The 16,876-nt window shown below is 37.5% G+C and overlaps 1 protein-coding gene across 3 annotated transcripts in view; it reads right to left on the bottom strand.

The window, feature by feature from the left end:
• LOC122158129 (regulating synaptic membrane exocytosis protein 1-like) overlaps positions 1 to 16,876 on the bottom strand; it is a 186,026-nt gene that overhangs the window by 15,997 nt on the left and 153,153 nt on the right. The window contains exon 1 of one of the 3 annotated variants that reach the window (XM_042814559.1): positions 1,972 to 2,106. The exons of the other annotated variants lie outside the window; for them this stretch is intronic. The gene's annotated coding sequence lies outside the window, so the exon portion shown is untranslated. Of the gene's footprint in view, positions 1 to 1,971; positions 2,107 to 16,876 lie in introns of those variants that run through there. 3 annotated transcript variants of the gene reach the window in all.

The following is a 16,876-nucleotide window of genomic DNA, read 5'->3' as shown; positions in this document are numbered from 1 at the left end:
GCAAAATATATGGCACTGCAGCGGTTGTTTTCCTGCATTACTCATCGAAGAGCCAACTTGCAAACTCAGACTCTTAAAATTGTTTGCACTTAGATTTCAAAGGAAAATAACTTCATTTATTCAATAGTTCCTCCTGACAACTACAAAACTGACGTAGTATTTTCAGAATGAATGTCAGGAACTGCTTAGGATCCATGTTCAAAATAAAAGTAAACAAGAACTTGAAAAAGTAGGCCATGATTTATTACCTGATAATGGCCTTAAAAATGTATGCAACTGTTTTTGAAAGTCTTGCCTCCTTAAGATGGTGTTAGGCTTATTTACTAAAAATAATGTGAAACCAAGCATGTGGCTGTGTACGATAATCTTTAGAAACACGATTTTCCCATGTTGGGAAAATAACCAAACTACCGAGTCTAACCAGGGCACTTGTATCTTAAGAAACATCTTGAGAAGATCAGTTACGACTTCTTAAATTACTGGTATTTTTTGTCCAAAGATTTCCAAATTAATAGTTTCGTCCATACACAAATGAGGTGAAATGAGCTACTGTCTGACAAGCCAAAATGAGGCAATCAGTGATGATATATGATAATGAGCTTTCACTGCTGGGATTGCAATAACACTTTATAAACATACAGAAGTAACAGCATCTTAATTACCTTGTTCACATGTATGAAAAGTGCTATATAAAATCAGAACATGTAAATGGATCCAATAATAGGCACACATATGCCCAGTTCTTCAACTCTTAAAACTTTATAAATTAAATCAGTAACATAAACAAGTCACATTTTCAGCAAATTATTTACTGTATAAACAGTTTATAAAATTTCAAGTACTTGTTTTTTATATACCCTTGAGTAGTCACTCCGGAAAGGAAAGACATGGAAGAAGAAAGAAGCTCAGAGAACTGTTTGCACTTCAACATTAACATTTTTACAGCAAAACACATTGCCTCCCTTGCTTAAGACCAGCCAGCTCCTAGAAGAGAATTGGCATATGGCAGAAAGAAATCATCTGCCCACTGAAAGGGTCTTGGGACACAGCTGCCAGTAATACAGAAAGGGAGAATGAAACTGTAGTTCAGAAGAAAGTAGAAGAGAGACTTCAGATAAACTAAAACAAAATCATACTCCTTTAAGGATTTAAACATTTTTAAATAACTGTATAAAGTCCAGAAGTAGTTTCCAGTTATGTGCTGTAATTTCAATTGTAGTGAATGTGAGATTTTTTAAAATAAGGGTCATCATAATTACAAACACTTTGGCATTGATCATTCTAATCACAAAATGGCAATATAAGGTTAAAAGACAGTATCTTACCAGAGAGTATCAGCTATAGCCAATTTATAAGACACCACTAACAAGAAAGCTTATTATTGCTATCTATTTTCAAGCAGTTTCTTGAGAAATATGTGAAAAAAGTAATGAAAACCCAAAGCCCACTTCTTTTAATAGTTTTCATATGAGCTTTAAGTGGAAATGTTTGTCAAAACCACTGGTACCAAAACATCTTCTAGGAAAAATTATGTTACATGCTTTTTTTTTGTGCAACTGATTAGTTTCTGAATAATAAGTCAGCCCTAATTTAACAACACAAAATGCTAACCAGGACACATTATAGTCCTCTCCTTTTACTCATGACAATTACCACCTTCATAACCAATGTCCATATTCTGCATCTTTCCTGCAGTTTGAGTTGTTTGGACTGCAAACAAGTCCAAACTTGTTTCAAGTCCTTCAAATTTTATTTCACCACTATCAGCATTTCCAGGTCAGCATTACATTTCCTTTCAAAAACATTAGTAACCTGCCTTTAGAGAACATTTCCAGCCTACCAAATCAATGGAATAGCAAACTGACATAGGCTTTTTTTCATTGCAAAGCTATAACCACAGCTTAACACACGCTGCTAAATGAAAGTGCTATATAGGTTCATCACAGTAACACACAGAGAATACAGGCTTACCTCTGGTTTAAGCAAAATAAAGGATTGGCTGCAATATAATCCTTAGCAAGCACCCAGTATCTAGAGTAGCTTCACCTTTGTTTAAATATCTTGTGCTGTTCCTGCGTAGAACAATCTCTGGAGTTGCCTCTCCCTCTCTTCCAGCCCCTTGGCACCGCAGCACTGCGAGGAATGATCAAGTTGCTTCACTCACAAGTTCCTTTTACAACTGTGATTACATTACAGGGCCTTGCAGCAAAAAAGTACTGAACTACCTGCCAGCAAGCATTTCATAATATATTGCCCAAAGTTCAAAAATTCACTCAGCTGTGTATTTTCTAGTGATGCGCAAGTAGAGAGGAGTACAAAATATTCTTGGCAACCTTGTTTGATGCATTTTTTTCTTGTTGTTGTACAGAACTGGATGAGGAAAGTCAGATAAACCCAGAAATGCATTTCTTTGTCATGGAGGTTTTGACTCATTCTACATGAATTTCAGCACAAAACCGACCAAAAGACTGTGAAACTAAGAAAGCACCATCAGTACTAATGTACAGTTACACTGCAGAAAAGCCTTAGTGATGTTACTGAGAGGGGCACTCCAGAGTTATTCACTGCCTCCTAAGTGCCTACATGTATTATAAGAATAGAACTTCACCACTGAATTATTCCTTTCATCTTTACACTTCATTTTGAGGAAACAGACATTACCATGTAGTTATTTCCACGTCAAATTGTTCAGTTTATCTGATATTCAATTCCAAAAATGTAATACATTTTTCTCTTGCAAGTGGTTAAGAACCAATTCATTTAAACACTTCTGAAAACTTGGTAGTCAAGCATTACAGAGACTGATGTGCTCAATCCCTTTTACAAAGAAAGGAAGATATCCAACCTACTGTACATAATCACAATATTAGGATGACCAAAGATAAGACAAAGAGGAAAAGGAAATGAGTCAAAAAAAAAAAAAAAAAAAAAAAAAAAACAAACCACCCCAAAAGAACAAACCAACCAAACAAACAACAACAACAACAACAACAACAACAAAATATAAAAAGGCTATTTGAAGAATTATTATAATGGGCAAAAAATGAAAAAAAAACAGTAACACGCATGCAGTAAGTTTCTCTCACTAGAGAGATGATGATGATGTGAAGTTGCCATAGAATCCTAGAATCATTTAGGTTGGAAAAGGCCTGTGATTTTACAGGTCCAACCACCCACCTCACCCTACAAGTCTACTGCTAAAGTGTGTCCCTAAGTGCCACATTCATACACCTTGTAAACGAATCTAGGGATGGAACTACCCCACTTCCCTGGGTAACCTGTTCCAATGTTTGACCACTTTCCTGAAGAAATTGTTCCTGAAATCTAATCTAAATCTGCCCTCATGCAATTTGAAGCACTTTTTACAGTAAAATTCTGATGATTCAAAGTGTTGTAAAGTGAGTAATGCGAAAAGTGACATGAATTATATAGTATCTTCCAGCTAATGAACATTTATCATTACTTATGGTTGCAGGTACTGTATAGGTTCCTAACAGCTGCAAAATCCTCCAACAGGATGCTGTACATCTCATGCCACACCCCAGCAGAAACTTCCAGTTATTTTCATTGCATAGGTACAGATTTCCTACATGGTGTAATACTTGAAGCAATCTGTACTTTCTTGTTCTGTAAAAAGTCACTTTTCAGAGGTCAGAACAATGCCATGCCCATACAATGGCACTGCAGGAATGCAATGCTATTGCTGCTAACGCCGATGTGTGCGTGTCACCTGTCTGAGTCATGCCTTCTGCATGTGCATGGCAGGGACCCCAAGCCCAGGCTGTCATTTGCAGTGTTAATATCCAGCAGATTTATACAAAGTGCTCAACTCGTGTCAAGTACGCAGGATGCTTTCTCTCATGTAGGTTCTTGCTTGAAGCCAGTAGGCCTGGGAGAAACTGAGGTTTAAATAAAAATGGAGGGAAGGCTTTCATGCTGTATGTTCCCCGAAACCATCTGTGGGACCCATTTTGGTCACAGCCTTTCCTCCCAGTCCCAGGAAAAATCATTTCTTATATTTCTTGTTAGCTGTTTGACCTGCTGTTCCAGATCAGCACTGTTTGCAAATCACTTCTATCATCATCAGTGACCATTCTAAAGTTGCAGCAAAAAGCAGAGCAATGCTCTTCTTCAGCCAAGGCACCTATATTAAGGTTTAGACTGTTTGTCAATTTATTTCGTATTGCCTTTGAGTACTGTTTGAATTGTGCCAATGGAAAGTCCCAAGCAAGCTATGTTGTGATGATGTAAAGACCTACTCTTCATATTTGAGGCTGACCCAGGTAACAGCCACAAAATAATTTTATATTACTTACAACTGCTACTATGTAAAAACACCTACAGAGTCGGGCACTGGATCTGTGCTAGATAAACACTGCATAACTGCAAGATATAATTGTTCCCCTTGTGTTTATATTATTGGAAGTGGACAACTGTACACAGAGACTCAGCTTAGAGACAGATCGTTCAGCCAAAGTTCCCAAACGAGCGCTCCGGAATAACCCTTCTAGGAAACAGTAAGGTTTGCATCCAGTATTGCTGTTCAGTGTCTTCCATCAAACAGGCACAGAAGAAAACTATTGACAAAATGGAACGGTTCAACTGCACTATATACAGACACCAGCATAATGAAGTTGCCACAAAATCAGTATTGCTTTTACTACTGTGCAAGGGAGGGAGAAATGTGAGAATCAGGATTTTTTACAACACCTTTTTTTTTTTTTTTTTTTTTTTTTTTTGCCATTAAAAATGCATTCAGGTTATTTTCACAGCCCCACGTAGTTGCACTTTTCTCAGTCCGCTCAGCTCTCCTTATTGGGTTGAAAACTTAGTGAGGAAGCAGTTTCCTTTATCAAAGGCAAGGGAGAAGAGACAACAGTCAATGTAAAGGTACTAATGGAAGTCAGTGTACTAACACAAGCAGAAGGGTTGTAGTGTTTTCTGCTAAATTTTGCAAAATTTTCACTACAAAAATAGTTGACTTGTGTAATTCATCTGTTACAAACATGTTACAAAGCTAAGAAAAATATAATCATTACAGAGAATTAGTTAGATATTATAAATGAACATCTGTGACTATTTGAGTTAAAGTCAATTAATGCAAGCAGACTGCAAGTATTTACTGCATTTTAAAGCTCTTGCAAACACAAGGCGGGGTGAGCAAGAAAAAGTAAATGAAATAGTGCTAATACTGCATGCTTTTATAGAAAAACAGGGAACAATCTCCCAAGACCTCTAGTGATTTCTGAAATGAAAACTCTTCCAAACCTTTACACCAACTAAACCACAGAACTACTTGCACTAGATTTTTTTTTTTAAATGCAATTGTGAAGGCATTTTAGCAAGTTCAATGATCAAATACACATTTCCTGAAATAACACCATACCTGAAAATATTGTTTCACATATGCTATTAAGAACTGGCATTAAAGTACAATATGAAGTAAATACCTTCCAATTATTTAACAGCAATTTGTATCTCTCTATATTATGCAAAAGCAGAGACTAAGATTTCAATTTTCTTACTGTTCTGATATAAAGAGCACTGACAAGCTTATTCCAAATGCAGCGACGAAAACCATCTTAAAATTATGAAGTGGAAAAACAAAAACTGCATATGAACATCAGCACCAAATAAAAGGAAAAATGATAGCAGAAAATTAAACAACTCTGTATGAAGGGAAACATCAAAATCCACATCATAAAAGCAAACAAAAAAGTCTAAAATAGTCATTTTGAACCCCAGATTTCAAGACTGTATTTACTTGCAGATAACATATAAAAAGATGATCACCAGAGTACATGCCACAAAGTGAAAATAAAATAAACAAACTTTATTTTCATGGTCCTAGGCTTACCATTGGTTAAACAGAGGTTTAGTATTGGTTAAACAGAAACTTGCCTTTTAGAGTAAATTCTGTCTGTGTCTTAGCACAGAATAAATCAAGCCAAGTCGTACCACATCCTTCCATAGATTTCAATATATATATTAGCTCATGGATGAAGATCATAAAATAAAAAAAGTAAAACAAACTTGCCTTTTATACCAGGATTACACCATAGTGCTTGAATCTTGCAGAGCTAATGGTTTGAAGGTCAGGCTCTTTGGAACAGATGCACTAATCTCTTATTATCTGCATATTATACAAATGAATTCAGATAGTATTTTTTCTTGGGACTGACACATAAAGCTCTATTTGCTGCTCAGGATTAATCTCATCATTAATGAGAGTGCTTCTTTTTGAGTGTGTTCACACTGTGAGAGGGTAGTTGTTATTGCATATAAGGCTATATAAAATTGTTATATAAACAGCAATGGCCAGTCAAACTGTACGCAAAAATAGGACAGGTAAATTCTGTGCAGGTAACACATCAGCAAAATAAGGTTTAAACACAGTAAGTGCATAGACAAAAAAGACTGCTGTATATAATATGAACAAAAATCACGTTGGGCAAAACATAAGATCAAAATACAACCTGTCTCTATGATTATGATATAACCTAAAGGAAACATCCAATTTTGATACTACAGCTGCTAAAAATTATTTGAATTTATTATTCTTTCATACATTGTGTCTGATTGCATAAGTTTTCAGCAGAATACATATAGACGCTTTTTTTCCTCCAGTTTTAAAAATATGTATTTAATATTTTCACAAAAAGAATACACTCTAGAGGCATCTATTCTTCTCAAGTCAAGAACTTCCAATGTATGGGCAGAAAAATTCTCAAAATTATTCCTCTTTTCTTCCACATAAATTTTTAAGCAAAATAAGTTTTTCTAACCCTAGATGAGACACCGTTATCCAGTGATCTTGTTTGTATCTCATGAGAGAATGTGAAGTTGGGAAAACAAAGATGTACAATGAAGAACAAAAGTGTTCCAAGGGCTTTAACTTTTCCAGAAATATTTCTGCCATTTTCAGAAGAACTTTGGTCTACATAGGTTCATTGACTATATCAACATAAACATGAAAGCATGAGAAATGAAAAAAAAAAATCCAAAGTCCATGTTCCTATTGATTCTTTTCTTCTACATCTGGAAGAAAGATTTTTGTTATGTCTTTGCTCACAAAAGCAACTCTCAACCAAGGTTCATCTTGTGCAGATCTCCATGGGACTATTCCTTGTGAAATGCATAGGACCGGACCTCGCCCTCATTTGGACACTTAATGAATCGTATTTAAATAAAACTACCAACATGTTTGCAACGTGACCACTTCAACAGTGATGAAGGCAATGCATTTAGAGACCAAAGTCAACCTTCCCATAAAATTCCCTTCCAGTATAATATGCCTGTAACTTGAAAATAAGTACATTTACTGTAATTTATATAAAATAATATTATGTTTTAAATACAATCCGTAATCAGTTCTTCCACTAATATGAATCAGTGAGTTTATACTATGCTCTCTTCTATTCATCCCAACAGCAGAATAATAAATATAACATAAACCCAAAAGCCACCCTCTTATTCAGGAAGGCAAGTAACCAAAGCACATTCAGGCATTTTGTAAAAATAACTTAAGACTGTGATAAGCATTGTGTTGCTAGAAATACTGCTCATCTGAATATTAAAAAAAAAAGAAAAAAAAAAAAAGAAAAAAAAAGAGTTTGGCACCATATCATCAAATAAGACAGCAAGTGACATCATGCTATGTTTGGAATTATGTTTTTGGAAGTAAAAGCACAAGCTGAAAGAAACAAGATATATAAATTTTCAAGGCTTCGCAGATATTGATGAATCTGTTAGTAATTATGTTAATTTAATTAATGAGCTGTTCATATAGCTTACACTTTTCTTTGTAGTTCAACCAGCTTTATCATATCAAAATATTTTATGGATAACACTAAAGAGATGTCCAGACTCTGACTGTAGCCAACATATACTTGTACAGTAATATCACTAAAATATGTCAAGTTATCAGGTAGCACTAATTGCTGATTTAACTATTTCTGCACTGCAGAATGATCCATACTATTAACCCTTAAAACAGGTATTTCCTAGCAGAGTATTTCATTAAAAATTTGAAATGGAAACATTTTCACTATGAAGGCATAAGAAATGAAAATGCTAAATGAGGCCAAAGATGGGTGTACGCACAACCCATGTTATATCCCAGCAGCCAGAGGTGAATCCTACTGTAACACATTGAAGGGGCTAAACATCATATACATCACATTGCTTTCAGCCATGGATTCCCATTTCATGAAGGCTAATACTGTTCCAGTTCAAATTGTAAACATTACTAAGCATATTTAATATATATGTAGTATATAGATAAGCTCTAATGTATGGACAGTCAGGGTCCCGTGGCAACTTTCCTTAGACCAACACCCCATTTCTACTGATTAAGTGCATGCACACCTAGTCACACACAAATGTGAACAATCTGCAGGCACTCTGGCTTCTTTGACTTCCAGGCATGCAGAATAATTCCAGTGAGATTACTACATCTCCTACAATGTACATGTGTGTACTTTAAACAGTTACAAATATTTTTAATTCGGTAATTACAGCCAGAATTTTTGAGGAAGGCTCGATTCCCCCGCAGACCTCCAGAGGGTCACTTCCAGCCCTTGAGTTTGCTTCTCAGTAAAATGGCACAATGGCAGTTACCATTCCTTCATAAAATCCTTTGAGGTCTATGGCTGCCAAGACCACAAAGAGCGAAGAACCATCACAGATATTAAGAGGTCTGAGAAACTATAAAACTCAGAATATAAATGAAGAGCACATAAAATAAATCGCACTACAAAACTAAATTCAACTGTACATGTTTACAGAGTATCCATGGCAGTTCTTGCTCCAGTTCAGATTGCAAAATGGTTGGTGTACTGCTTGCTAATGCATGTCTGAACAGGATAGAAAATTTTGGACATCAATCAGAAAAAAACAAACTGAAAGGCCACCCATTTATTCTACAAAACAGTCTTATCAAATTCCCAAATGTTTAAGCCCCGAAATCAATAGCATTTTTCAGAATCAAGCTCACAAGAGCAATTAATTTCTTAAAAATTAGCATATATCACCATCCAAGATAACTTCTGATACATAAAAAGCAGCCACCTGCACATGTAACACACTGATGCCTATTGGAAGAACAGTCTGAGTGAAAAAGATATGCTCTGATGCAGGGCATAAAGGTTCATTTCTCAATTTCGCTCCTTCATTTCATGCCCAGTGTTCTAAAAAACACTAATGATCCTGCTTATCACTCTGCACTGCTTCTGTGATAAATACTGCCAACGTTGTAGTGATGGGGTAGAAGATAGCCTATATCTTATATGCCACCATAACCTCACCAGCCTTCCTTTTGGGTTCAACTGTTGATCCAACTGGATGTTTGATTTGCTTCATTGTTTCTCTTCTTCAATTTCAACTAAAATCTAAGTCACCAAAATATTTGTGTTCTTTCAGCAACAGATTATTTGAAATGATATGTAAAACATAATATTAAAATGATAGTAAAGAAGTACGGTATAAATAAAAGCAATAACATGTGGAAAGCTTCTTCCTCCAGCAAAGCTGATAACTTCTTTAACCCTGCACCAAACACATAGCAGAACTAGATGAATAATACAGTGCAGTTTGCAGTGCTCTCCTGTTGCATTCAAAGACTAAACAGAAAAGTGTTACCCAGCCTTTAAGAGTAGTGAACATATTTACTTTTTCATCATAACCAAGGCATCAAATTTACAATTCACTATATTGCTTCCATCTACAGAGCTATTCAATCTTCAGTTTGATTGGAATTATTCATATTAATTCCATAGCACTAGTTTTCATGATTACATTTGCTTACGAGAAAAGACATTTAAGAGGCGCATCAGATAAAAATCTGCCTCCTCTAACTTCTTAAAGCCTTCCTATGGGTTTCTAATGGTATTACTTTTTTTCTGAGGCTGAAACTATCCTTTCTATAAATATATCATGCAAACAGTAGATGAAAAGACATATAATGGACACACAGAGACTTAGAAAACTCTGGTGTTACATCTCTCATCAAATCCTGCCCTTCTTACAGACTGTGAGCCACCAGCAGAGCAGATGAAGGAAGCCTCTTTCAAGGCAAAGAATTTACTCCATCTTAGTAAGATCATTGTTCCGTCTCTCACAAAATTAGTGAGAAAAGACACTTGTACCAATGAAAAAACTCACTCTATTTTAAAAAGTGGTCATTTCATTAGCAGAGTGCCAGACTCTTCAATGTGTAATTTGAACTCCGCTGTCATGCAGGAAGATGAAGTTTGAGTCTGACACTGCTGCATTGTTTGCTTGTTGCAGGCCAAGCCTCAAGAAGACAGAAGTATCTCATATTACAGAGCTCAGCATCTAGATCATTGCTTAAGAACTCTTCTATCTAGGCAACTCTGCTCTGTGCAAGCAGGGCAAGAAGAAACCTTAAGAAGACTCAGCTACAGGAGAGTCAAAGCCCGTGGCAGCAGATGACATTGCTATTAAGGCCTCTGAATGAAAGGAAAGAAGGAGCAGAAAGAAAGGGGGATGCAATCAAGATAAGTAGGACTCATCTTGCTGAACTTTATGTGTTTATAGACCATTCCAGACTCCCTGAGAACCTGTAGAGAAAAAGAGTCATGTTAGGCTATTGCACAGAATGTACAGAAGTGCACATTTCTCTCCACTGTCTGGAAATAAAGCCTGAAGTGAAGTAGCAGCTACTTTGCAGACAACTAAGCTTGTCCAAATTAATCCCACTCTGTGCTTACAGATCTTGGTTTGCTTCCTCAAAGGATGGTGCCTGACTTGTCATCATTAACAGGGTTCCTGCTCTCTAGGACACAACTCCTAGAGCTTCAGGAGCTCCAGCTCCTGAAGTACAGGTTATACTGCACAGTACACAGGTGTACTGAAAAAGCATGACCAGGGAGACATGAACACATGGGATTCCTTGATGAGATAAATGGCAGATGAAATTAGATTTGTCTGGAAGATCTGTGCTCAAGCTTTTCTAGATACAGCCTCAGATTTTACCCCCAGAGACAATAAAACACATAAAAACACAATCCCTATCTTGGTCACATAGGTTGAATAATTGTTCTGAAATCTAGTACAAAGATAAAACACACAGTTTTAGAAGGTTTACTATCTTATGAAACTTGACAAATGAAAGAACTTTGGAAAATGGTTTCAATGCTGCTGAATAAAGTCCTGATAATTTTCAGTGTCACTGATAAAGTAGCTTAACAAAGATGAGCAACACTGGGATTTTGTACTTAAAATAATTAGATCAGAGTGCAGAGGCATCATTGAGCCTTCAGCAGGTCATCTGTATTTGGTAAAATTTCCTACATGACCTTTCATAATGCGAAGTAGAGAAAATAAACAGCAGAGAAAATAAACAAAATAATTAGCAACTCTACCCTATGCATTATTTTATGTCTTCAGCATCATACCCTTGTAAAAGCACTGCTAGCCAGCACTAAGCTTGTTGGGACAAAGAAAAGGAAGAGATAAAGCCATCTTAGATCAGTGTGAATGGCTTGACAGTACTACTGAAGGCATATTTGATACATGCTAATTAACATGCACTTGTTCTGATTTTGCTTGTTTGTTTAGTTTGATTTAAAGAACGGCAAGGAAAGCATATAAAGTAGCTGCCATCCACAACAGATACTAGGTCTCTGAAACAATGTTTGACATCAAATATTCAGTCACCAGCATTTGCAGAAGTTTGTTTCTGGGACAAGGACTGCCTAAGAACTTCTAGCCTTCTTTAGAGTACCCCCTCTACCCCTCCACCATCTCCTGCCCAAAGTGGTACTGCAGTACCCTGTTAAAATCTGAAGGTGGGTATTAGAAAAAGTCTCTCTTCTGATTATCTGGGGAAAGTGATCAGATGTTTAAAAACACATGCTCCAAAATAAATGTAAGGCAATTTATTAGATCTAGCATTTTAGTCATGTTTCTTTTCCAACTTAGGAAAAGAAACAACTGTGTGGCAGACTGGGAGAACCTGAACCTTGGCTAAAAGAGGAATTTGGGGATTTCAACAAACTCCTGTAAAGTACAGGTCTGTACTCAGATATGGAGCACATGAACACCACATGAAAAAAAAACCAAAACTGTTTACAATTCTGTAGTACAGTTAAACCAAAACTGTAGTTTGCCACTCAAATTTCCATGTCACTTTTTCCAACATGCTGTTTTCTGAATTCCCCAGTCAATGACAATGGTTTATCTGTTAAGAGCCAAGTATAGATCTAGTTCTAACGGCACAAATATGTCAAGGTTGACTGTTCCAACATAAACACAATAAGCTCTCCTCTAGCTGTGATATAAGGCTATTGCCAAAGCTATAAATTTTTTCACATTGAAGGAGAAATACATGCAATATAATTGCAACTCAATTCTGCTGCACCAGCTCTGGATATGGTTGTGGCTCAGAAAGGCCATTACTGAGAAGAGGGAAAGAGTCTTGTTTGCAGACCAGCTGAGTCTTGCATGTCACCTGTCTTAAGCAACCACCTCGAAGCACTGTTGAGCTCCTCTATGCATGTAGAACTTGGTTCTTAAGAGACAATGCCTCTAAACTAAAGACAACTGAATCTTTCAAAATCTTTACTGCTTAATCATTCGTTTCCTATCAACAAATACTACATTTCAATAAGGGAGTGAACCATATTGTGTATCTGCTGATGAGTTTGTTTTTTAATGTCCCTCAAACATTTACTGTATTAACATTTTAGTCACTTTACAGTCCTTATTGTATCAAGCAGATGGATCCAGTCAAAGAAATCCTCCTACCCTGTCCTGACTATGAACTGCAGAAGAGCCGCTTGGGCAGGAGGAAAAAAAACATAGTGGGATAATTTTCAAAGGGAGAGTGATGGGCAAAACTGATTTACTGTTATCTATAAATTCTAGGTCACATCTATACTTAATTCAGTGTTTCAGTTTGGCCATGCTCTGAGAGAGCGCACTTTGCACCGTCAAATCTAATCAAATGGCAGAGCTATAAATAAAGCTATCAAGAACCATCTGAAAGCAAAACTAATCAAAACAGCAGCCCTGAGATTTCTCCCTGGGAGAGATGTGCAGGTATTTTAACCTGCTCTGTAAACAGAGAATCTATTTGCATTTTAAGATAACATTCAAGTCTGAGAAGTTCTGTCCTGAGATCAGAGAAAACTCTACAAATAATTTTTTTTTTTTACCCCCAAAATCACAAAAGCCTATGCATAATAACATTTCAATACTGTTTCACACTGATAGTACTAATTAAAAAAAAAAAAAAAAGCTGGGGAGCCATTTTGGGCATTCACCCTGTCTTATCTAACCACAAAACTTCTGTGCTTCACAAATCATGAAAGTAAGAGCATAAAGACAACCGCTTCTTCTAGGCTTAGTAGTAGTCTCCCCATTATGTTTATGGTCTTAATGTGCTCAGGAGCTGTAAACCATGGGGTAACTGGAGAAGATGCAGCTCAAAGGAAAGCAAGGCAGATTTATTCTTTGCACCAACAGTGTGAAGAGGCACATCACTTTCTCATATAGACACTTCTGTCTTCGTTTTCTTTGTCAGTAATACAATACCCTGTATTTTTCTTAAATTATAAACCAAAAGAAATGAATGAGCAACTCTGAGTTGTCCAACTTTCTAACAGAATTTCTACTGGGGTTGCCAGACATTTAGATTTCTTCAAAATAAAAAGATATTTCATTTCAAGATTTCTTTTAAAGCATCACACCAGAAACAGCTTTTTTTCTTCTTTTTTTCCTCCCATATGAAAAAATATGGGTGAATAAAATAAACTACATAGGAATACTTGTGTGGGAGCATCAAGGACTTCTGTAAACAGTGAATAGTTTCAAAGCAATTCTCAGTTAACTTATGAGGGTAAACATATAACAGATCACTGAAAAAAACCAAAAACATTTTATTCTTTCAGTTATTTGAATGTCTTAAGTTTATGACACTGCAGTTAAATATTTGTAGAATTTGGTCTGAAAATCTCAACAGGTTGTCAAATCTTACTAAACTGAACTGCATGCTCAAGAATGAATCTTCCAACAGAAACCTGAAGGTACAGAGAGAGGCAACATACACTATTCACCAAAGTCTAAGCAGATGACTATACCCTGGTCTGTAAAATGGGAAATAGTAATTTAGATCCCTGTTGCATATTTCATGTCTTATTAAGAGTATCTTATACCAAATAACTCATATATGAAGCATATAAGCTTGTAATAGCAATCAACACAGATGTAAACATCAATATCTTACAGTGCTGGTCCCCTTATGAAGTTATACGACCACCATTTATTTAAAATTGCATGCATCAAATCAAAGAAAAGATAGCACAACATTCACAATGCTGAAACTGTCAACATAAGCCACAGTCGCTAAAAATATTTGCACTTTGACAACATATCAATGATTGAGAGATAATTAGCTTCCTAGTCTTTCTTTGTATGCATAATTTGTCTCCCCTTAGCAATTCCAAGAAAATTTAGCAGGTAAGTAAAAAAGATTGCCTAAAAATTACTGCAAGTTTAGTTTAAGCACTTGAAATACCAGTACGTGTTCAAAGGAAAATAATAAACTGTCAGTGTAAAAGTTACAATGCATATTTAAACATAATCCTCTGTTGAATTCTCAGTCATTTTCCTTAAAAAGAAATCATGTGTTACATTATAATAGAAGTCATCCGTTTGCACAGAGATTGGTCATTTCCCAGCATAAATATTGCTACTCATGATCAGTGTCTTTAGATGGATTTATAATACAGCAGATAGGGAACAGTCTCTGAGGTTTCCAGAGTGTACCGGAGATAACTTCCTGACACAGCTGGTGAAGGAGCCAACAAGGGGGAGCAAAATCCTGGACCTGCTGTTTTCAGCAGAGAATGTAAAGGTCGGAGGCCGTCTGGGGCAAAGCGATCATGAGATGCTAGATTTCTCAATCCATGTTGAATCACGGAGGGGAGTCAGCAGAACTGCCACCTTGGACTTCTGGAGGGCAGACTTTAACCTCTTTAGGACCATGGGTAAGAGGGTTACTTGGGAGGTAGCTTTGGAGAGTGTGGGAGCCCAGGAAAGGTGGGAATACTTTAAGAAAGTAATTTTAAAGGTCCAGGAGCTGACTATCCCCAAATCACAGGAGACAAGCTGGCGGGTAAGGAGGCCAGACTGGCTGAACAGAGACCTTTGGCTGGAACTCAAGAGCAAAAGGAAAGTTTATGGTCTATGGAAGAGTGGGTGAGCTACTTATGATGACTACAGGTATGCAGTGAAGTTGTGCAGGAAGAAAATCAGAAAAGCCCATCTTTTCTGGTCAAGAACTGAACTTGGCCACTAATGTAAAGGACAACAATAAATATTTCTATAAATACATCAACAGCAAGAAGAGGGCTAAAGAGAGTCTCCATCCCTTGTTGGATGCCGAGGGCAACTTGGTGACCAAGGATCAGGATAAGGCTGAGGTACTTAATGCCTTCTTTGCCTCAGTCTTTAATAGTAAGACTTGTTACTCCCTGGGTTACAACACTGGGAACACAGCCCCCTGCACTAGTAGATAGTGATGGGGAACAGAATGGGCCCTGCATAATGAGATGGTCTTGGACCTGCTCCGAAAGCTGAATGCTCACAATTCCATGGGGTCGGATGGATTGCACGCTAGAGTGTGGAGGGAGTTGGCAGATGTGGTTGCCAAGCCACTCTCCATCATTCTTTGTCAGTCTTGGCTAACTGGGGATGTCCGAGTGGACTGGAGATTGGTTAAATGTAATGCCCATCTTCAAAAACGGCTGGAAAGATGATCCTGGTAGCTACAGACCTATCAGTCTCACTGTGGTGCTGGGGAAGATAATGGAACAGATTGTCTTGGGAGCCATCATAGACCAGTTAAAGGTCAACCAAGGGATCAGGCCCAGTCAGCATGGGTTTACAAATGGTAGATCCTGTCTGACAAACCTGATTTCATTCTTTGACAAGGTAACCTGCTTAGTGGATGAGTCTACGTGATCTACTTGGACTTCAGTAAAGCCTTTGACACTGTCCCCCACAACATTTGTGGAGAAGCTGGTTGCCCATGGTTTGGATGGGCGTACGTTCTGCTGGGTGAAACACTGGCTGGATGGTCAGGCCAAAGAGTTGTGGTCAATGGAGTTAAAGCCAGTTGGTGGTCGGACACGAGTGGTGTCCTCTGGGGCTTGGTACTGGGGCCTCTTCTATTTAACATCTTTATGAACAATCTTGATGAGGGAATTGAGTGTACCCTCAGTAAGTTTTGCAGATGACACCAACGTGGGAGGGAGTGTTGATCTGTCTGAGGGGACCTGAATAGACTGGATTGATGGGCTAAAGTTAACTGTATGATTTTCAATAAGGCCAAGTGTAGGGTCATGCATTTTGGTCACAACAACCCCAGGCAACCCTCAGACTTCAGGACTAGTGGATTGAAAGCTGCCTGATGGAAAGAGATCTTGGTGTACTGATGGACAGTCAGCTGAATATGAGCAGTGCATCCAAGTGGCCAAAAAGGCCAATGGCATCCTGGCTTGTATCAGGAATGGTGTGGTGAGCAGGACGAGGGAAGTCATCCTGCCCCTGAACTCAGCCCTGGTGAGGCCTAACCTCAAATACTGTGTTCAGTTTTGGGCACCACAGTACAGAAAGGACATTGAGGTGTTGGAGCAGGTCTAAAGAAGAGCAACAAGGCTTGTGAAGGGCTTGGATAATATGCCCTATTGAGGAGAGACTGAAGGAACTGGGGCTGTTTAGTCTGAGGAAAAGGAGGCTAAGGAGAGACATTATTGCTTTCTTCCAATATCTGAAAGGTGCTTACAGTGAGAGCGGGGTTGGTCTCTTCTCACCAGTGACAGGACGAAGGGAAATAGTTTTAAATTGCACC

Source organism: Centrocercus urophasianus, unplaced genomic scaffold (genome assembly GCF_019232065.1).
Source record: "Centrocercus urophasianus isolate 14NV4802_14NV808 unplaced genomic scaffold, USGS_Curo_1.0 seq_10, whole genome shotgun sequence".
Lineage (NCBI taxonomy): Eukaryota > Metazoa > Chordata > Aves > Galliformes > Phasianidae > Centrocercus > Centrocercus urophasianus.
Note: the sequence above shows the minus strand (reverse complement) of the source record. Positions and strands in the feature narration are given on the sequence as shown.